Genomic DNA, 23,396 nt, shown 5'->3' with positions numbered 1-23,396 from the left:
GGTAATTTTAAATCAACCCATGAAAGTTGAGCCCTAGACAAAGCTGCCTCAACCTTTTGTAGGGAATTTAGTGCTAAAGGTGTCAGGGATCTAGAGGAGGTGACTTCAGGGTCGCCCTCCAAAATGGCAAACAAAGGTAACAACTCTGACCGAGGGATATTAAGAAATCCCCTTATCCAATTAATATCTCCGGCCAATTGCTGAAAATCATTAAGTGTTTTAAGATGACCAATTTGAATGGAAAGTTTTTGTGGCTTAATCTCAGTGGGGGAAAACAACGGTCCCCAGAAATTGAACAACACTAGATTGTTGAACCTTTTCAGGGGCAATAATCAATCCTTTGTCAGCTAAGGTTTTTGACACCCGCCCAAACACTCTATGGAGAATCTCTATCGAGGGCGCAGCCAACAGAATATCATCCATATAATGGATAATCCGCACTTTTGGGAAATCTTTCCTAACAGGGGTTAGTGCAGCCCCCACAAACAGTTGACAAATTGTGGGGCTATTGGCCATCCCTTGGGGGAGAACCCTCCACTGATAGCGAGCATCCGGGGTTTCATGATTAACAGAGGGTAAGGTGAAGGCAAAGCGCTCCCTATCCTTCTCATAAAGAGGTATGGAAAAGAAACAATCCTTAATATCTAAAGCTAAAATGGGCCACTCTCGAGGTAACGCAGAAAGTAATGGAAGTCCCCTTTGAATGGGCCCCATAATTTGCATCTGGGCATTTACTGCTCTAAGGTCATGTAATAATCTCCATTTTCCAGAGACCTTTTTAATCACAAAAATTGGGGTATTCCAAGATGACACTGAAGGTTCAACATGCCCCAGCTGCAGCTGTTCCTGGACAAGAGTTTGAGCCGCTTCCAATTTTTCTCGAGAGAGGGGCCACTGAGGAACCCATACCGCCTTTTGTGTTAACCAAGGTATGGGTACCGCACCTTCAGTGGAAGCTTTGTTTTCAGAGGCCCCTAAGAAAAAACCCAAACCCTTTCTGTCCTGCTTAGGTAGTGGCTCTATCGGCTCCTTGCGTCCTTGGAGACATCGACCAAGCCCCAAGGCCAGAACAAATCCTTGCTGTTTCATCATATTCTGACTGGCCTCAGAGTAATCATTGGTTAAAGTTAACTTCAGCTGTTGCTGCACATCTCTTCCCCAAAGATTGACTGGGACGTCTACCACAAATGGCTGCATTTTTCCAACCTGGCCTTCGTCTGTTCTCCAAGTCAATTCTTTTGCACTTAACTGTGGGGCATCAGCATAGCCCAGCCCTTGCAAGGTCTGGGAGGATTTTTGAGTTGGCCATTGCTTTGGCCACTCCCCTCTTTGGATGATGCTTCTATCTGCCCCTGTATCCACCAGTCCCTCAAATCTTCTCCCTTCCACTTGGAGAGTTAGCATGGGTCTTTGGTCTAAAGTTATGGACAGGCATGTAAGGTCGACTCCAGTGGAGCCTAGCCCTTTATCTCCTCTCTTTATCTCCTTAGCAGGGAAGTTGCCATGAAGAGAAGGCAAAAGCAGGAGCTGTGCGATTCTATCCCCGGGAGAAATGGACACCACTCCATGGGGGACATGGCAGAGGACCTTGATAGTCCCCGTATAGTCAGGGTCAATCACTCCCGGGAAAATTATTAATCCTCTCATTGTGGAGGAGGAGCGTCCTAAAACTATTCCTACAGTGCCTTCATCTAGGGGTCCTGTCATGTCCATCTCCACAATCTGGACTCCCATCTGCTGTGTTAATACCAGTCCGGAGGTGGCACAGAGATCCAACCCTGCGGAGCCTGAGGTTGCTCTTTTTGGCTGGGGGGTTGTTGCGGGTGCTGTCCGGGAGCCGGAGTCTGAAATGCCCCGTAAATTTTCGGGCCCTGGGGACGAGGGCCCTTTTCCCCGTTTTTTGGCTCTTGTTTTGAATCAGTGTTTGGAATAATTTGGGGGATAGGATGTCCATTGATGTCTCTAACTGACCTGCATTCGTTGGCCCAATGCTTCCCCTTTTTACAATGAGGACACACTCCTGGAGTCCTTGGCAGCCTGGGCATGTTTCGTGCAGGACCACCATTTTGTGGGCACTGCCGTTTAAAATGTCCCAACTGGCCACACCGAAAACATCCTTTTCCTTTATTATCTTTTGCGGCCCTGGCAGCCGACAAGACAGCAGCCGCCAGCCCCGCATTGGTCAGGGGGCCACCCACTTCTCTGCAGGCTCTTAACCAAGCTTCTAGGCTTTGGGTTCTTATTGGGGTAATTGCCCTCTGACATTCCTTGGTGCTTTGTTCAAAAATGATTTGTTGTACAAATGGCATGGCTGTTTCCAGATTTCCTAACATCCGCTCGGCTGTCTCTAGCATGCGGGCAACAAAATCAGAAAATGGCTCATTAGGGGCCTGAGTGATTTTTGTCAGATTGCCAGCCGTCTCTCCCTTGTTTGGGAGGGCTCCCCAGGATTTGTAAAAAAGAGTATTCACTTGTCGATACACTTCAAAGGGATATCCTGTTTGATCTACAGCATAGGGCGCCTGCCCGGTCCAGTCCGGGTGCCCGTCACGGACATTTTGTCTGTATTGGGCTTGAGCCTTGTCTTGAACAATAGACCGGAAATCGAGGAATTGCCCATGATTAAGACAGGTACGGGCTACCTCAAACCAGTCCGTGGGCGTCATAGCATTGACGGTCAGTCTTCGGAGCAGGGCAGTGGTATAATTAGCCATTACTCCATAAGTCCGGACTGCCTCAACTAAATCCTTAAGCTGGGAGTAGGAAACCGGCTCAAAATTTCTCTCATTAGTAATTGGATTTTCAAAAACTGGAAAGGCGGCAGCCAGCCGCGACCAGGTGCTCCCTTTTATAAAGTGACTCCGCCCCGCCGGTGGGCACGGCGGAGCTGCTCTCCCTCCTCCTCTAACATTTCTTCCTCTGAGTCACTCACAGGATCACTGCGTTCTTGGTCCTGCCCTTCCACATGTAGGGCTGAGAACCGGTTTGCCTTCAAAGAAGGGTATAGGGGTCTCCTTGAGACCCTCTCTTTGTGGTCATCCCCACAATGCAGAACCACCAGAAAGACAAACCACAAAGGAAGCAGCAATGCAAGCAACCAGTAGTCCATAGTAAAAAACAGCATACCTAGGGATACTTACCGACGTCTCCTCTCCGTGTGTTGAGTTCTGGCTCCTGTTCAGCCTCTCGCGTAGTTCCCAGGAAAACATGGCTGCTTATATAGGGAAATAGGAACACGGGTCGTTCTATCATTGGTCGTCTGCCTTTCACCGTCACCAGGTGCCACGGGATTGGCTGGGGACTCTACGTGGCTTGCGCATGCGCAAAGCCCAGGACCCACCATCCCGCCAAGCACTGCCTAATATGGAGTTGTTTACCTCGAAGCTGCAAGGAAGTGGGCGGCGTCTTGTAATGGCGTTCGCCCTGGCTCCCCGCATAGCTATATCATAAGTTAACAATTTTCTTTTACATGGATATATGCTTATTCTTAATTTCATTACAGATAATCAAAACAACAGGGATTTGTATCTACTATATTTCAACAGCACCTACAGCAGTGACTGAATGTTATTGGCTGGGGATAGCAAATTAATCTGACAATAGCTAGATTAGTAGGAAAAAAGGAATACATCTCTTTACTATATTTATTTACTTATTCATTATGTACCTTATTTATTTACCTGCACGAGTTCTCAGAGAAAGGTAAAGATCAAAGGAGCACTTACACTTAGGACCTTGCATATCATTTTAACAAAGGGTGATCAGTTATAAAGTGACTAGAAAAATGGGAAGGAGGATTAGACTTCTAAGGGAGAGGTAACTAAGAAATCAACAACCACAAGGATAATGGATAATGGAGAGTAAGGTTTGCTATGTAGACAAGTTACCTCCTTGTCCTGTTCCTGGAGAAAGAAACTTTCACAAAGGAAAACTGATATTGCCATTTCATAGAGAATTTATACCTTGATTTTTACATAGAAAGGTGGGAGGTCAAAGAGTTCTTGCTTCTGTTGTTTCTCCAAATGTTCAACTCAAGATAATCTTTATGTCAGAGTGACACATTTTAGGGTATCATATTTTTTGTTATCCTGTCCCTTCACTGATACATAGTACACTTTCAAATATCCCCTTGTTGAATGAATATTTGATATGTGGTCTATTTCCAAGACTTTAATATTTTGCCAGTAAGATGGTAAATTTTGTGCTGCTTTTTGGTTGTTTGGTTTTGTTTTCTCATTTGTTTATATTAGACATTTGTACTTTTTTCAATCAGGGTTGTTTTTTTTTTGTCCACAACTTTTCTGGTTTTCCTTTCAATTTGATCTTTCAATGAAGACACTATCATTGTTGGCAATAGAGAGCAAGACATATTGCATGAGTATTGTAAGGTTTAAGTGAAGAGAAGCTGGTAAAACAACATAAGGACAACAAAAATATCTAGCATAGTTCATACCCATCAGATGTGACTGTATGTCTAATACTGAGCAAGTGCCCACTGCAGAGGCAAATGGAAGCCAGTGCCACGACACTGCTTTGTTTAAAAGGAAAGAGCTTTACTGTAAATAACCAACAAGGAGACAGAAGACAGTCTCAACTCTATCTTTTCAATTGGCCAGTAGGGAAGGACTAGAAGTGCCTCAAGGTTATTACTGGGGGAGGGGATTCCTGTTCCTCTATTTTTCTGGTCCTTCCTGCACCTGTCCACTGTATCCCTTGTTTCTGATTGAGGTTTGGTAGGTTCTGCTCTCTTCCTCACTTGTGAGAATCTTTGGATACAGCAAACGCTCAAGATCATTTTAGATCAGGTACTAAATTTTGAATTTGCATGATAAAAACCAATTTGTGCCATTGTATAAGGAGCCCTCAATCCAGCTGGAACAGTTAGCTCCCAAAAAACAGAAGGGGAATTTGTCAGTATTATATAACAACTTTCAGAAACAGAGAACTTCCCATTTTCTGACCCCTTTTCACTTACTTTCTCAATTTTCTTTATGCTAAGAATACTCTTGAGTCCAAAGGTACTCATCTATATCCTTTAAAAAGTTCATTCCCAGGGCTGGGAAGGTGGCTCAGTGGTAGAGCACTTGCTGTGCATACTTGAGGCCCTGCGTTCGATTCCTTAGCACCACATAAGCAGAAAAAAAAAGTTCATTCCCAAAATGGATAGTTTGTTTTCTGTTTTCCACAACTTTTCTTCTTTAATTTTTTAAATTGTACCTATTCAAATTTATGAGCCAAGTGCAAATCTACTTCTGTTCCCAGTTTTCCCACTATTCTACCCACCACACAATCTGTGTTGTATATACATACAACGCAGATTCTAACAGTCAGTTTTCAATCTTTTGTTTTACTCAGGTTGTCTGAGCTAAAATTACAGAAAATGTTTGGTGCTTAATAAGAAGTCTGATCTTAACATTAGACTCATGCTCTCTTTACCAAACCCCTCCAGAGACAATTTTCATTTAAATTAATTTAAACAAAAATTAAAATTGAGAACCCTCGTAGAATGAGTCATGTTCCAAATATTCAAAGCAATGTGTAGTGGCTACCATATTGTAAATTGAAGATTATAGAATATTTTAATCATTATGGAAAGCTCTTTTGGTCATCCACGTATATTCATTGGAGAAACTTTGGAAACTTGAATAGGAAGCTAATATCAGCTGGTACCCAGAACCCTATTCTTTATTCAATATTGTATGTATTCTTTTTTTTCAATATTGGGGATGGAACCACTAGGCCTTTGTATGTTAGGCAAGCCCTCTACCACTGAGCTGTACCTTCTTTTGAATAGTTACTTTACAATGCATTTAATATTTTGTACTGTCTTTGTTTATTTCACATATTTTTCTATATATTAATTTATATTAATTTCATTTTCAGGAACATAGAAAAAGGTGTAGGACGTATATACTATCTTGTTACTGACTACATTGAGTTATCTCAGGATATGAAAAAACCATTAGAATAGTTAATATTGTTAGATCTCTGAAATGCCTGTGTACTAAAGCAAGAAAATCCAAGTCATGATAATGCCTACTGCTTGCTTAACACATTTGTGTTAAAAAAGTCTTTAAGATAGTAAGATAACTTAGTACTACATAGAGTGTAAATACATTATGGTTTAAAAGAATATAGATTATTTTCTTGTTTTTTTAAATGGATGGTCCAAATGAATATTATTATACCAAATATAATCTCTTGTGGAAAAAGAAACAATGTTGCTTATCCTTTATATCTAGATTATCAGCTATGTAAGATGGATTTACGCGCGCACACACACACACACACACACACACATAATGGGAAACAGTTCAGAAACAATTGGATGCAATAAGTGATGTATCTATGTTGGTTTTGGTTCTGAAAGAATTATGCTTTATGTCTGAGATATGTGAGAAAACAGTTATTATTCAAAGACATTTAAGAGAATATAATCTATTTTATGAAGTCTTTCTAATGGAAAACAACCATAATCATGAATGGAAATTCCTCCTTCCAAGATCAGTCTCCAATAATGACATTCAAAAGAATAACTCTGTTCTGAGGACACTTTAGTGTTTCCTATTTTTACACACATGTCGTTAGAGTTCATCTGATACCGGTTGAGTTCACTTATAAAATGGAAGAAGTCTAGTGTCCTTTCATACCTCATGGAGCTTTCTCTCTTTTCTTTTTCCAAGCCAGGGCAAAGAAGGCTACTAAAAATTCCATTCCCTAGGAGTGAAGTTAGCAATACTGCACTGATTTGATAAGGGTGATAAGCGTTCAAATGCCAGTCTATTGGAGTGAATCAACAGGGTATAGTATTCATGACAGTGCTGATTCATTTCACAAGAGTACTCAATCAGCTATGAAATGCAAATGTTACTAGAGCTATGAAATCTTCCTTTGAAGCTATCTGGACAATCTGTTACAGGATTATTTCATAATGTGTGGATACTCTGAGTTTTTAATATATGTGACAATTTCTTGGAATATAATTCCTACTGACAAACACTAATAAATAAATAAATAAATAAACAGACAAGATACAGAGTTTAGGGACCAAAGTCAGGTGAGAAAACCCTTCACACAGCTTTGCACAATAAAATGATCAAAGCAGGTTTTTATCTTCTTTCTCCCTGACTTCCACTGAAATGTCCAATAAAATTTTAAAGGAAAAGGAAGAGAAAAATCTATATCATCAACAGAAGTAAAGATAAATAATTGCCATATGCACAAAACTTTGAGACATTTATGGTAAAAGTAGTATGGAGTGACTTGTAAGAAGGACTGGAGTGCCAGTGTCCAGCATACTCTTTTAGAAGTGCAAAGTACACATAGTGCTGTAGATGGATTACTGATAAATAATCTTGAGTCATGGAAAACCCTGACATCATCAGAACCCCAAACATATTTCTATTGAGTCATTAGGACCAAATAATGAATACTACAAGGCCTCTTGCAGTAATGGGCTCGTACCATTGAATCATGCTTTTTACATCAAGAGAGAATTACTGAGATTTGAAGATAGTGCCTGGTATATAGTTGTCTAAAGGATATTTCAAATAAATATGGAAGTATTTTTTAAGAACAACAACTCAGCAAACCAGTATCAATTTTCCTTTAGCACAGAGCTGAGGAATGAAGATAAAAGATGACAGTCTCAGACCAAGAAAAAGTGATACAAAGGAACTATTGAAATGGCTAGAAGTTATCAGAGTACCAAAAATAATTCAGGTTCATTAATTCACTCAAATATTCCTTAAGCTTGACTATAGAGGTAAACTATTAAAAAAAACTATTAAAAACTTCTTAAAACTGAAGCCTTGTTGTAATTGACAGCAATTAAATAATCACTGAGAAAAATCATAGAATCCTATTAGAAACTTTTGACAGTAAGAGTTAATTTCCACATACAGGCAAAAATCAAAAGGAAGAGAATTGTTAGGAGACAGAAGAGGTAAGAAGATTTCATGAAGGGGAGGGCATGCTTAAGGTTCCAACGTGGTAATAAACTTGGTGTACTTAAAAGTCATCAAACATTAAGAGATAATAACAGAAGACATGAAGAAGTAGGAAGAGAAAATTATGAATTTAGAAGATTTGTCTTTATTAAATCAAATAAGCAGCCACTCTTTCTTCAAAAAGGTAAAGTGATGACGCTATTTACCTTTTAAGATTGCGCTAGTGCTCCAGTAGGGAATGGTTCATTGGCAATTGTTTCTAAAATTTGTAAGATCTTTAAGGTAATGAATGACATCTGTGAAGTCCTTTTTGGGAATAAGGTAATATATTCATAAGGTACAGGCATTAGAACATGATTATCAAGATGGGGAGAACTATTGTAACAACTACAAAGTATTCTAGGAAAGAAGAAAGGAGATACAATAGTATAGATTCTAAGTTTTAAACTAGTGAGGAATCCAATTTGTTAAAACCATGAAAAAAATTAGTTACATAGAGGATAAATATATAAAATTCTTTTTCATTCAAAAGAAAGAATTGATTACATAATGCAATGATAAAAAACATATCCATACATGTCTGAAAAGTTAGATGGACTTCAAGGATTCTTCTTTGTGACATAAAAGATATAAATGAGTGCCAACCACAGAATTGTGAACAAAATGATGGTACTTAAGAATTCCAAGCACAGTCAAGTTATCCTTATGCATGAAAGCAAAAATGGAGATATTTTCAAATATGTAAATGTCAGAACACATATGCTATAGACTGAATGTTTGTGCCCCCCCCAAAAAAATTCATATGCTAAATCCTAACGTCCAATGTGATGATATCTGTGAAACAGGTTCACTACGCACTAGTTCCCAGCTTATCTGAGTCTGGTGAGACAGAACACCCACATACATAACAAGTTACAAGAAGCAGATGTATTACTTATACATAGATAGCAAGGGACAACAGAAGCCTAGGATTCCTTGTGGGTGGGTTTCCCAAGGAGTAGAAAAGCTGGCCGGAGTGGATGGAGTCTTGACTGTGCATGCTTCTCTTGCTCTGCATCTGAGACATACCAGAAAGCAGTTCAATGAACGTTTTTAGATCTCAGAGTCACACAATACCTCAGGTTAAATGTTGAAGGAATCTTATTCTGGTGACTGGAAAAGAGCCTGGGTTATTCCAGCCAGTTTCCCATTATCTTAAGACACTGCAGTTGTTCTTGAAAAAAAAAAAAATGTAAGTGAGAAAGGTAAGAGAATGACATTAGTTATTTGGAAGAGGAAACTCTAGCAGGTGATGAAGTCATGATATTAGATTCCTCATTAATAGGATTAATGTCCTTATAAAAAGGATCACAATGTTCTCTCCCTACTCTCCCTCCTCTCCCTCCTCTCTCTCTCTCTCTCTCTCTCTCTCTCTCTCTCTCTCTCTCTCTCTCTCTCTCTCTCTCTCTCTCTCTCTCTCTCTCTCTCTCTCTCTCTCTCTCTCTCTCTCTCTCTCTCTCCTACCTTCTGCCACATGAGGGCATCAGGAAAAGTCAGACATTTGTGAACCAGTAGGTCTGTCATCACTAGCTAGACACAGAATCTTCTGGTTTCTTAATCCTAGATTCTCCAAGATCCAAATCAAATCTGAGAAACAAAATTCTATTGTTCTGTAAGCCTTGTAGTCTTTGGTATTTTACTATATCAGCCTGAGCTAACTATGACAAGTTTCCTAAGCAGAGCAACTAACAGCCTTGAAAGAACAAATATATTTCAGATATCAGAACATGGTTTCTTTACTGTCGTTAGAATTACAACATCACCTATAGAAGAGAATTTTATTTGTTGAACACCACCAAAAAAAATACACAGAGAATTTAAAAAAATCTTTGAATTTCCTTGAGTTTTCAAAGAGTGAAAAACAAAAATAAAACAACTCAGGAAGGAAGCAAGACAGAAAAAAAAAGGAAGAGAGATCAACTGGAGAGATGGCTAAATTACAAATGGGGGAAATGTCTAGTAGAGACGTAGATTGTAGATGGACAAAAACAAATAAAAAAAATTAAAGAATGATAATAGATACCATTTAAGTTGTTTCAGGTGCTATTTCTGCTCCTCTTCTACCTGTTTTCTTTTGTTGCAGTTGGCATGTGTGAGAGTAAAAGAGAGTCCCTGCTCTACAGCTAAGCTAATCTGACTCAAACAGAGAAGCACATTAAAAATAAGCAGCTGTCCAGAGACAGCTATGAGAACACAAAATACTGAAAATGCTGAGGAATTTTAGAAAGAAATTTTGAATCAATTTTACCTGCATTTCTGGACATTGGGAAGCACCTAGCTATCATGCAGATTGCACGTGAATTAGGGCAATTACAGCTAGAAGATATCAATGGTAAGCAAGTATTAAAGAGATAGAGTCTAAATAACTGTACCAATTATCATTTGAAAATGTACTTTAAAGTTTTCTTCATTTGGCTCTCAATTTCCGTGTGATTTTTTTCTTATATTCCTGCTGATGCCAATCACTGTGAGAGAATGAGAAGTCACATATTATTCATGTTTTACCTCCTAAAATCACTTGCAATCTGAGTTATTTCTCTTTTTCAATGTCTCTCTCTGTCTCTCTGTTAGTCTCTCTCTTTTAACTTTGTTGTGCCATCACATTCTCCTAGTGCTCCTTGCCCATTGGCTGGTTGTTCCTTCTAAGTCTTTAATCTGCTTCTCATTCTACACCCAGATTGTAGACACTGTTCATCTTTCATTGAAATGGTAACATTTCAATGTGATATGACCTAATTGTTACAAAGTAATAGCTATATTAGTATATTGACATATCCCATCGGTCATTAGCTTGAAAGGCCATAGAAAAAAAGGAATATCCCTTCTGAGAAAGTTCACAGATTGAGATGACTCTAAGCTTTGCATCTAGGATCATCAGAAGGTATGATCACTCATATGTTTGGACTCAAATAGAGAGACAGGAATTCAGGCCGGCTCAGAAGAACTGAGACTTCTTACTGGCTCAGGATATCAGCATGAGTGTTCCACAAAACAAGGCGGAAGTTGCCCTGCCTTTTCTCACTTAGCTTACAATGCTCATGCATCACTACTACCCACTCTTACTGACTGCTAACAAATCAGAAGCCCATCAAGTTTTGGGGGAGAAAAGATAGAGACCTAGCAATGGATAGTAGATCACAATGGACAAGAGAAGGCAAGATGGAAAACATTATTGCTGCCATATTTTCAGAATAAAATCTGCATGCAGGTTTTGAATAATCCAATGAATTTCTAGGTGGGAGATAGACAGACTGTCCTTGATATTGTCACAAGGATCTCATAGGTATTTCAACTATAATCTGACCAAACAAAAAGACTTTATGTGTGTGTGTACACAAGTGTGCACACATATGTGTGCTTTTTGCATGCCATATTTTGTGGTACTGGAGAGATTATGAGAAAACAATTAATATACAGTTGTTAAATATAAGATGGTAAGTAGAAATATATGTGTGTTAATTTATCAGGCAATAGCCTGAATTCGCTATGAAGCTGATTAGAGGTAAGGGGACATCGGACAACCTTAAATGCAACAATAGCCTCATCAGAGCGGAGAATAGGCATTATTGGCAGAAACTACTTCATAACTATCCTCTGAACTATCTATTCCTGTAGCAGACTGGGCTAGTCAGAACTTCAAAATCCAGGATGTGAGGTTCTATGATGCCTCTAGGGCTCAGCTAACATTGAGAAAGGGCAAGCAACAATGATTCAGTGTTGTATGAGCTGCTCCAGAATCTGGAGAATGCTGGTAAGGGCCAGATAGGAATGTGCCTTCTCATTTCAGATACTCAATTGAGTCAAAGAAAATTATACACTAGGAATTCATCAAAGCTCAGAACATAAGTGGTCTTCTTTATTTTTGTGCTAGTACTGGGTCTTGAACTCAATACCTTATGAGTAGGCCCTATACCACTTAACCCATGCCTCTAGATTTGATTTTTTGCTGGCTAATTGGAAATAAGAACCTCAGATTTGTCTTCTCAGGCTAGTTTCAAACCTCTGTTCTCAGATCTCAACCTCCTGAGTTCATATAACATTTGTGAGCCACGGATGCCCAGCTTAAGTGGTCATTCATACACACAGAATAAAACAAACCCACCATTACCAAAAGCAAAAAACAAAACAAAAACTGGCAAGGCAGCCTGTGTCTGCCTCAGTATAAAAATATAAATATTTTCATATGGTCATCAGGAAAAAAAAATTGTAACTAAAAAAGAAAGCACATGATCATATAAATTATACTATTATCTTTTCATGAAGGCAGAATTATTTTCCTTTCCCTAGTTTTCTGTGGTAGAAGTCCAATCTTGATGAATTGTTAAAAAACCACATGCCCCACATTTAAAGAATATTAGCATAAGCGGGGGGGAGGGTTGGGAGAATGGGGGGGGCTGGTGGCTCACACCTTTAATCCTAGCTACTCAGGAGGCTGAGATCTGAGGATCTCGGTTCAAAGCCAGCCCTAGCAGGAAAGTCTGTGAGACTCATCTCCAATAAACCCCTTAGAAAACCAGAAGTGGTACTGTGGGTCAAGTGGTAGAGCACTAGACTTTAGCTCAACTGCTGAGGGACAGTGTCCAAGCCCAGAGTTCAATTCCCACAGCCACCAACAACAAAAGAATATTAGCATAATCAGAGCCTTCTGAGAAGGTAATTCCAGTGGTACATATGAGGAAACTGATGTAAGACAGGAAAGGCGGAAGTAAGCCAGAAAAGGAAAAAAGATGTTGAAGGTAGAAGAAAATCAGATGTATAAATTATGTGGCTCCCTTTATCTTCAGATATTTGTTTATTTTTCTCCTCTCTTTCCATGGAGTTTTTTAGATATTTAAAAGAACTTATCAAAGAAAAAAAAAAACCTTTAGCATTTCTTTAAAAAAAATCAATTACTGAATGACTGAAGTACAATTAGGTCTCTCTCATCTACCAGAATATCTTAGGGATAATTTTCTAGAGGGATCAAGTTTTTAAAGAGAGGTAGCTGAGTAAGAAGCACACCGCACACGTGGTATTCAGGTAAGGGGTAAGTTTATTCAGTAGACTGGCTGGCACCAGGCCAGGTTGGCACTCCACCCAGCTGACAAAGAGGGCGTAGGCCTTATCTAGGGTAGGGGTGGGGCAAGGTGTGGCCAGGTGATGGGAGGTGGGACCAGGTAAGACAAGATGGGAACAGGTGGGAGAAAGGTGTGGCCACATCCAATCCAAATGTGACCTCAGCAGATGCGGATGTGACCTCTTCCAGGTGTGCCAGTTACCTGGGTAACACAGGTACTAGGTGGGGTCTGCTCGCCATCCAGGAGTGGACCTTTCAGTAAGTATTTTAATATAACTGTCAAGAGTTTCAACAATGTAAAAACTATTCCACTGGATTGCTTTTCAGAAGAAACCCCTGTCCTTCTTTATATTCCTCCTCTTGATGTGAGGTGAAGCTGCCGTAAATAGGAACTGTGAATAAGACCAGGAAATGAAGTTAGTTCTTGTCACTCCTAAGTTCTTGTCACCTCTTTCTCGGAGCTCTGGAGCACAAACCACTCCATCAGGATCAATAGAAGTTCCAAGATAAAAACTATTTCCCCAGCTCTCTGCCCTAAAAATAGCTGGAGAGTCCAGGTGCAGTATTCAGACATGTTCCATCTAGATGAAAGACCTAGATTATAGGATTGTTTGAGCCCTATTTAATAACAGATAATCGTTGTCTTTCTTACAGAGCAGGTCTTTTCTTGAAAGCTCAAGTGGCGTTTCTCTTCTATCCCATAGATGAATACTGCAGTGTTAGCCACATTTTTTTAAACCTTGTTATTTATCTACAATTTAAAGATTTCTCTTCTAAAATGTTGACCATAGTCACAGAAATAGAAGTATATTTGTGTTCAGAGGACAGACTTTCTCCCCTGTTTTTAATACCACCATTTAATTATCTTCTTTATAGACACCCTCCCATGTTTGACAATCTTATATAAATCTTGATTAGTATTTTTTTCTATTCCGAAACACTTGTAAGAAATCTGTCAATATTTCTATGTGTACTGAGGTCAATCAATATTTATATACATTGACTCAGATGTAGGAAAACCTAATTTTAATTTATATAGTTGACTAACTTTGTAATTGATCATCTTCTTTAACTCTACAGTCCCCTGAACCACAGATGGCTAGCACATTCACCAACCCCTTTCAGACCCTTTCTACCACATCTCTCCATCATTGCCACTATCATGTGACCCAGACTACCCTCTTCCGTTGTTTAAAAGACTCCACTGGGTATATATTCATTCACCTTAGCGGTTATTCTATTAATCTTGATTGTTTTTCTCATCCATAGAAGTCTTCTCACCATTACTCATGCTTGCTATCTTTCCCCAGATTGAATCTGAATGTCTGTTGAAACTTGAATATGTTCACAGGGTCGGTTGATCTTTATATCATGCTCTGGCTTCTCCTTAGACTTCCATGATACTTTTCTCATCATCCTATGCCACCGAGCATATCAGGTTGCCACCTTCCATTTTGGAGTATAATGGACATAATATACTAGAATATTCAGAAGGGAAAGGTTAATTACAGATAATTTGCACAAACCAGGATCACTATTAAACTTACTACTACTTTCTTTAAGTTTATACTTATGTAGTCGGGGATTTGCTAAGGGGGGAAAACCCCTAAACAGTAAAATGTATAGTTTCATATCTTTTCAGCATTCAACAAAAGATTTCCCTTTTGACAGCAACCTATAAGAAAAATGAAGTTATTAGATGGTCATTTATTCCATCAAGGTCAATACATTCTAAAAATGAAACAATCATATTCATTCTTCCAAAATACTGCACATGCCAATACAAAAAATCTTCATCCATGAATTGCAAATTATTTGGGAACCTGGTTATTTTTCATGGTTGAATCTTTAGAGAAAAGTTATTATGGCTCTGCAGGTATCAGGAGTCATGTCAACTTTCCTTAACTAAATATAGGGATGTTTCCCTACTTTGTAAAATAATTACATAAACTGGACATCCACCCAATTAACCCTGCCCCACATTGACAATATTTACTTTGTACATCTCTATGATAAAGTGAAGTGAGAGCCAGAACACATTGATAGAAAACAGATTTACAATGGTTGAAATATTAAAATCCCCATTTACACACTGTTATTGGAAACTGTTGAGTACATGAGGAGTAGTCAGTCATACTGAAATCATAAAAACCATTACAACATGATGAATGCTCTGTACACCTTATAAATTCAATGAAAAGGAACCATGAATATTGGAGTTCTGTAAAGGAGTGACTATGGAAAAAAGGCTAATACTGGAGCCAGTCATCTGCAAAGGTCAGCAAAAGGTTCCAGCTGTCTGGAAAAGTAGTCTATTCTTTCTATAAAAGCCACCCAACTGGCATCCTTTCTTTGGTAAGCTAAACCAACCTTGATATATACCAAGGTAAAATATTCCAAAACAGAAGGGCATATTTAATCCAGCTCAGTGATTTTTTTCTGTCCCTGAAAAGTAAGTTCAGATCACCACAGCTCTTGGCTTTCTATTAGATCTAACGTAAGATGGTAAGTTAAACCATGGCTTATGAATGAGCAAAATTCACAGACTAGTCCCGAACAGCAAAGTATAGATAAAAATTTAATTTCAAAATGTTTGAAATAATAATAAACACGGACTGAAAAGAAAACCATTTATTCTTCTCTTCCATTGTCTGTTATCCACTTGGGGCTTTCTTTAAAATTTGCCTTTAGTTCTTAAGATATTAAATGGAAGCCAAAAGCGGGTGACTCATACCTGTAATCCTAGCTACTCACAAGGCTCAGACCTGGAGGATTGCAGTTCAAAGACAACCCAGACAGAAATGTCTGCAAGACTCCATGTCCAATGAGCCAGCAAAAATCAAAACTGGAGGTGTGGCTCAAGTGGTAGTGTGCCAGTTGTGAACAAGATAAGAGCATAAGACCTGAAGTTCAAACCCCAATAAACACCACACCCATACAAATGTTAAGTAGAAGGAAAGCACTTTCTCAGAAATATCAATAGCCATAGTGCTATTGTGACTTATTAATATGTGCCAGACCCTGTTCTATTAACTCACTTAATCCTTAAAAATGTAAAAAAAAATGATACCATATGATTCTTGTTCCTATTTTACTATGAATGAACCTGGGGCTCTAAGCAGTACAGGACTTGCCTACACAGCTTAAAATCAATATGTACAGGGTTAGAACTCAGGAAGTCTTAACTACAAATTCTCCTGACTGCTCTATTAAACTGCTTACCCTGTTAGCATAACATGGGAATAAGATCATGGGGACAGTACAGAAGCTGTATGAAGATACTTATGCCCCCCCAAATAGCGTTACCTGCCAGTTTTTCTGTCTTCATTCTACAAAGTAGTCCCATTCAAGTGAGGTAAGATACCTCACCCATCTTTACATTTGGCTTCTGGGAAAGATTTTTTCCCCCTTTATATTTGACTCTCTTTAGATAAGACTTAGCTCCAAATATGATTGTTCTTGCTTATAAAGTGGTTGTCACACTAAGCAATTAAATTTAGTGGCCTCAGCTTGAATCATTACTTAAACACCATGTGACATCTTAAGGGACTGATATTTAAGGAGTCAGGTCTTTCAGACTGCATCAAATAAAATGTCTATTGGGTATTTGGCTCTATACCAGAAGTAATAGATTTACTTCAGATGGCTCAGTGGATGGAAATAAAGTTAGACAGGCCCAATTTTAGAACAATTCCACAATAAAATCTTAGCAAAGTTACTCTTCTTTCTCCCATCAAAATTAAAGCCAATGGGGGTTTCTTCTCAATGGACTAGTTGTTGAATATTATAAATCTATTGGATTTAGTCTCCCATTACCAAGTCAGACTTCACTTCATCAGGTGCTTTAATTTTAAGTTCCTCTAAACAAATGACAAAAATCCCCACAAAACTTCTATTTATTCCTAATTTATCATGTTTTCTAAGCCTGTCATTTCCACCTCTAAATTGGAAATATTTTCCCCTGAATCCCCAAGCTGTTAACAAATGAGAATGACATATCCCACACTTGAGACCCATTCACACTCACTGCAATTCCAGTTTAAATATATGTTTATTTTAGGAGGTGGCCTATTATCTCTCCATTTCTAGAGAGTTTTTTTAGTTTCTTTCTTTTTTTTTTTTTTTTGCCAGGCTTGGAGCTTAAACTCAGAGCCTGGGCACTGCCCTGAGCCTCTCTGTGCTCAAGGCTAACACTCTACCATTTGAGTCACAGTGCAACTTTCGGCTTTTTCTGTTTATGTGGTACTGAGGAATTGAACCCAGCGCTTCAGGCATGCTAGGCAAGCACTTTACCACTAAGCCACATTCCCAACCCCTGAAGTTTTTTTTTTTTTTAATTAGGGTCAAAACTCACTGCTTGCCAGCTAGCAATCTTGTGTCATTAGTATACGGGATAGAATTGAACATTTTCTTTTTGTCCAGTGAACCTTTATATTCTGATAGTCTGATGTGCACATCAACCTGAGCATGGCCACGCTCCTCTAAAGCCCTGTCCTTATAGTGCAATGGTAACATGTATTGTCCTACCTGACCCATCCTGGGAAGACAGATTGTGTTAACCCTTGTACATATATCTTAGAGTACCAGAAATAGAAATCTTTGACTTCTAATGTTTAGTTTTGACTCTTATCTAAAGGAGAAGACAGAAACAGGAAAAGGGAACTGTTAAGCTTTGGGGATTTCCTCAATTTCACTTTCAAATGAATGATCATTTTAATGGGAGATGTTTTCATTTTTAGTACATTTAGGCCCAGGGGAGGCTTTAAAATTAATATTTGATATTAATTTAATATATTATAGCTTAAAACAATATTTATGGCTTAATAAAATTTAATGTATTATGGACTAAAAACAATCTTTCAGAATTAAAAACACAAAGTCTATGGTTCAATTGTCAGCATTGTACTAGATAGATAGATAGATAGATAGATAGATAGATAGATAGATAGATAGATAGATAGATGAAAGTTGGAACTTGAGCAGATAGTTGTATATCCACATTCAGAGAATTATAAGAGTCAAAAGCAACAGAAATGTAAACTGATAATTAAAAAGATACATAGAATGTGATGTCTGTATTTTTTGTATATACGTACACATATATACATGTCATATATATGTGTGTGTAGGTATATATACAAAAATTATTACTCAGCCTTCAAAAGGAAGGAAATTACATGTGACAATATGGATTAAATGAAGTGATTATGCTAAGTGATGCAAGTCACAAAAGGACAAACATAGCATGATTCAAATGATAGGAGACTCCTAGTATAAGCTAAATTTGTTGAGATGGAAAGAACAGTAGTTGCCAAGGCTTGAGAGGGAAAATAACGAAGAGTATGTTTAATGGTTGCAGAGTTTCAGCTTGAGAAGATGAAAGTTCTGGAAATAGATGATGGCTATTGAAGAACAATGTGATTACAGATAATGCTACAAAAGCTGTGCAATTTAAAATGATAACAATGGAAAGCTTTACGTTACTTACATTTTACCACAATAACTTTATTTTCAGTTTAAGACCTCAGGTCTCTCCCCCAACCTTCTTATGTGAATGTCTATGTTCTCATATTTGTCTTAAGATTCCATCACAAAAATTTCCAGTGGACAACATGATTTTTTACATTTATTCTTTGCTTACTTAAAAAATTCCTTGCTGTTGTTTAAATGTTACAGAGAATTTCCATCAGGAATAGAATGTCTAAATATTATCAACATTGATGTATTTGTGTCTTCTTAGGTTTAGTTCTGAGCAGTATGATCATGAATGTCAAGTATTACAGCAGTCTAAGCCTCCTTTCTTCTCAGACTGTTTCTGGCTGTTTCTTAGAACTTTTCAAGTAATTACTTTTTGGGTATCAAGGGACTTATAACAACCAAAGAGCATGTTGCTCTTCTCAGTCATTGTCTGGGTGCACTGACACCCATTCTAAAGGCACTGACACTATTTTGTGAGCCTGGCCTTATGATTGAGATCACATAATTGCAATAATTAGGAAACTCACCTCAGGATATTATCAAAATGACCCACCCAAACCCAAGTCCATATGGTTTGAAATAGCTAATGAGTCAGTTAATGTGCTATGTCCAGGAGTAATGGGTACTCAATATGGATAGCATGAAGGTATAATTTACCAACATTCTGACTGATTAAGGTTTCATGTGGACATTTCACAAGCTACAGAGGGATCAAAGTATTAACAGTTTAAACAATTTAGACAAAAGGAAGAAGCAATAGGTATTTAAAAGTCAAGAGCATTGGAACGTGAATAATTTCTTCCAATCACATATTCCAGGGTTAACATAAAATTAAATAAAGCTTTAAGTCTCAATAGCCCTGTAGAGGTGTGGGGTTGTCACTGGCTGAGCCTTATGCATTAACAACAACAACAATGAGCCTGTTAAAATTTTAAGCCACTGACTTTGGGAGGGGGTAGAGAAAAGAGAAAGTTCTACTACAATAAATACCTAAGTAAAGTCTCAAATCAACATTGACAGAACTACTATGTAAAAGGAAGAAACTTATTGGGCAATTGGTCTATTTTTCCTTTTTTGTGTAGCAATTTCTTTTACTTTAACTTTTAAATTTCTTTTATTATCTTTAAGTAGTTTTACATCTCACATGATATTACTGACTGAGGTTACATAGTCACCACATTTTAGACTAGCCTGTTGTTTGTGGTATCTTTGAGAAAGTAAATATTCTGAGAATATTTAAGAAAAATTCAAAGTAACATTTGAGCTACTCGTCTGAAGTGCTTATGAAAAAGAATTATATTAAGTTCTTTATGTTTGAATATGAAAGAATTTAAGCTCAAAGATTTTCACAGAGAATATATTCTTAGCTTGAAGTCCATAGATATGCAGTGGTTACCTGGATCAATGTTAAGAATAGACCATGAATATGAGAGGGAGGACAAATTCATTAATCATAACTGAAATTGATAGTGTTCTTGAATTACACATAACATATAGTCTGTTATTTCCATCTAAAGAATTTGAAGATGTTCTCATCTCATAATAAAGTTCTTGTTGATCTCTTAAAATACTTATGTTCATCACTCTTAGACCCAGTGCCAGATCTAATATTCTTAAATATTTAAAAATTATTTTTAACAGACTTTGTTTCCTTTCTAGTCTTGTGTGTTCTATTTTATCCATTTTGAAAATGTAAAAAATCATGAAGAATGAATCTAAATTCTTCTAGGTCCTACGTCCTGGCACAAAAGGAGTTAAAAACATTTGCTATACAGTGGCTTAATAGCTATTAAGAGCCACATGTTTTGTACTAAACATTGAAGCTTTTAACTCTAGGCACCTCAGATTTTACCCATTTGTACAATTAATACACACACACACACACACACACACACACACACACACACACACACACATCCACCCCAGGAAAGTAAAATATTCTGTGTTTGGTGTGAGTTTTAGCAAGAGAAGGTAAATGAAAATGAATATGCCCCAAGTAATTTATGCATATATGAAAGCAATAGAATCTGCTGGAATTGTTTTAAGAAGGGAGAGGGGAGTAAGGCAGAGTAATAGAGGGAGTGAAGCTCATAAAGGTACAGTGGATATATGTATGGCAATGTCACAATGAAATTCCACTTGTACAACTAATGTATACTAATAAAAAAGTTCAATTGTAATCTATTTACGCACACACACACACACACACACACACACACACACACACACACACACACATATGCATACAGTGGATAGTCTCCTACTTCAAATCTGCCTCCCCCAAACAACCACAATTTACTATGAGTCTTCTCATATTTATATTTAAGTATATAATTTATCCCATTTATATTTAAGTATATAATTTATGTATAATTTAAGTCTATAATTTATTCAAGTGCCTATATGTGTATATCTAAGTATATGTGTTCATATAACATTTATCTTTCTGACTTTTTACCAGCAGCAGCATAACTTACAAAATAATATATACTTTGTATATCAGTATGTAGGAAAAGACCTTGCTTATTATTAATAATTAAGTAGTATTTGATTTTATGCAATATCACATTTTTGGACCAGATTTTTAGTGATTGCCAGTACTTTTTATTAGATCCTTTACTTTTAAAACAATGTCCCAAAGTAATGTTTTAATTTCCTTAAATTTAATGGCCATATATTTATTCTTAGCTCTTTGTTTTGAACTTATTTGCAATAGTTCTTTTGAACCATCTCTGACAACCTTTCATGTGTCTATTTCTTTTCTCCTTTTAGTAAGTATGAACTGCCTAAAAAGTTGGAAGTATATAGATTTTCTAGTTGTTTTTCTGTAACTATCATTTTATATAATTTACCACTATGGAGAAGTAGTTAGATGTCCTGCTCGTCCTAAGACATTTAGCTTAATGAACAAAATTATACGGATGACTTTGAAGGCTGTTACAATTGAAAAGCACTTGTTTAAAGTGAGGGTCTCCTCTAGCACTAAACAACCAAGAAGGCTGAGTGATTCCAAAATATCTGGAGTACCAATTAATTTCTGTAAACTTGAAAGTGACAAGTGGTTTGAATTATACATTTACTTTTATTTAGATCAAAGCTTTTTTTCCCCCATCACCTTCCAACTTCCTGGATAATTCTCTACTTCTTTACATCTTCTCAAGTGCCTGGAATAAATAGGTCATGGCTAAATTTTAACTCATGTTATCACAATATCACGTTTATATTTATGTGATTGATCACTGCTAGACTGCTTGGAAAACAAGCTGACACTTACTGATTAGTCTCAAAGCAGATACTACTTGACAATGTATTAATACTGATAATTCTCCATGTTGCTAACATTGTGGAAGTAGTGTTTAAGTATCTCTTTTTTACATGGTAATATTACTTACTACCCTATTTTACATTTCCAATATAAAAAATAATTTAAAGGCACTCATTGGAGTTTCAAACTTGAGAGCTAGTCTTTGCTTGCTATGAGTTTATTTATCTTTCATAAAAGGAATTTATTTTAGAGCTATTTTAAACAGTGCATTTAAAAGGTAATGTGTACCTCTAATCTCAGAACTCAGGAAGCTGAGCACAAAGGCAGGTTATTAGTTCAAGGCCATCTTGGGCTACTTAACAAAGAAAGACTGGCTTGAAAAAGCAAACCACATCAAAATTAACAACCCAAGTACTGTATAGTGATGGTTCTGTGTGAAGAATCAAAGCCACGCTTGATATGAGAAAGAGAAACTCAATCTATATATTCATAGAAGTTATTTAGATGAAGTAAGTCTATTCTAGGAAAGGGTTGAGGTCCTGGGGCAGGAAATACATTTCAAGCAGGTAGAACAAAAGCTCCAGAACAGAGAAAACCTACTCTTCATGTTACCTAACTCAAAGTAGCCAAGTATGTCTGGATGATAGGGAAGTGAATTAAAGTGAAAAACTCAGGGTAGTTTTTAGCAGATCATGTTTCTACTATAAAAAAAAGACAACAGAGTTCATCTATAACTTCTCTATATAAATCAATATTGTTATCCAAAAGCATTAGAGGATCCAGATATATACTCTTTGGGTAGCTAGGAGAGCATATAGGATTTTCTGCAAAAGTGCTATAATTTGAAAGAAATATTAATTCTGGGATGGGCATGTGGTTCAGTGGTGGAGCATTTGCTTAGCATGGGGAGGCTCTGGGAGTAATCTCACGGATTTCCCTCCCTCGTATTGGATGCAAAAGTATTATTCAGTATCATAACCTCAAATTACATTTAATTTACAGCTAACTAATATGTTTAGGAAGACAAATTCGATAGACATAATCATCTGGAAATTCTTTGTTGCAAATGGAACTTGAATTTTAGAACATGAGGAAACACATGTGTGATTAATAAAATGGGAATCTTTTAGACCTAATAAGGTAAGATAAACCAAACGAAACATTTTCTCTGATTGAAGTACTAGACCTAATTTAATGGTGTTAATGTTTTATTTCTAATATACAAGTGTCTACCTGTTTGTTGACTCTATTGTGGTCATATGTACTATGAATACTTTCATGCAATTATTAAATAGCACCTTAAATAAATTTATGTGATATGGCTTTACTAGTTGTATGACAATTTAAAAACAAATTCAAGAATATGGCTTTTCTGTCATTAACAAGAAATAAAGCACATGATTTCTTTCATAAAGATTTATTGTTTATTCAGTTAATCATGTGAGTCAAATATGGATTCATTGGGTACTATGCCAGGCAGGGCTCAGGAAAGTAAAGGTCTTAAGAAAAAAAAAGAAATACTGTAACTTCCTACCTCAGGATAAAAATGTATCTGCATATATCCCTTGGTAAGTCCCAAGCTGTTAACTCAAAAAACAATGTAAATCAT

General features: G+C 37.2%; 1 long non-coding RNA gene across 2 annotated transcripts in view; it reads left to right on the top strand.

The window, feature by feature from the left end:
* The window catches only part of LOC138829311 (uncharacterized), a 47,739-nt gene that overhangs the window by 10,381 nt on the left and 13,962 nt on the right, over nt 1-23,396 (top strand). For both annotated transcript variants that reach the window (XR_011372537.1, XR_011372538.1), the window contains exon 3: nt 22,790-22,927. This is a non-coding gene — a long non-coding RNA (uncharacterized lncRNA). The remainder of the gene's footprint in view (nt 1-22,789; nt 22,928-23,396) is intronic.

Source organism: Dipodomys merriami, unplaced genomic scaffold (assembly GCF_024711535.1).
Source record: "Dipodomys merriami isolate MVZ:Mamm:240054 unplaced genomic scaffold, mDipMer1.0.p SCAF_17, whole genome shotgun sequence".
Taxonomy (NCBI): Eukaryota; Metazoa; Chordata; class Mammalia; order Rodentia; family Heteromyidae; genus Dipodomys; species Dipodomys merriami.
Note: the sequence above shows the minus strand (reverse complement) of the source record. Positions and strands in the feature narration are given on the sequence as shown.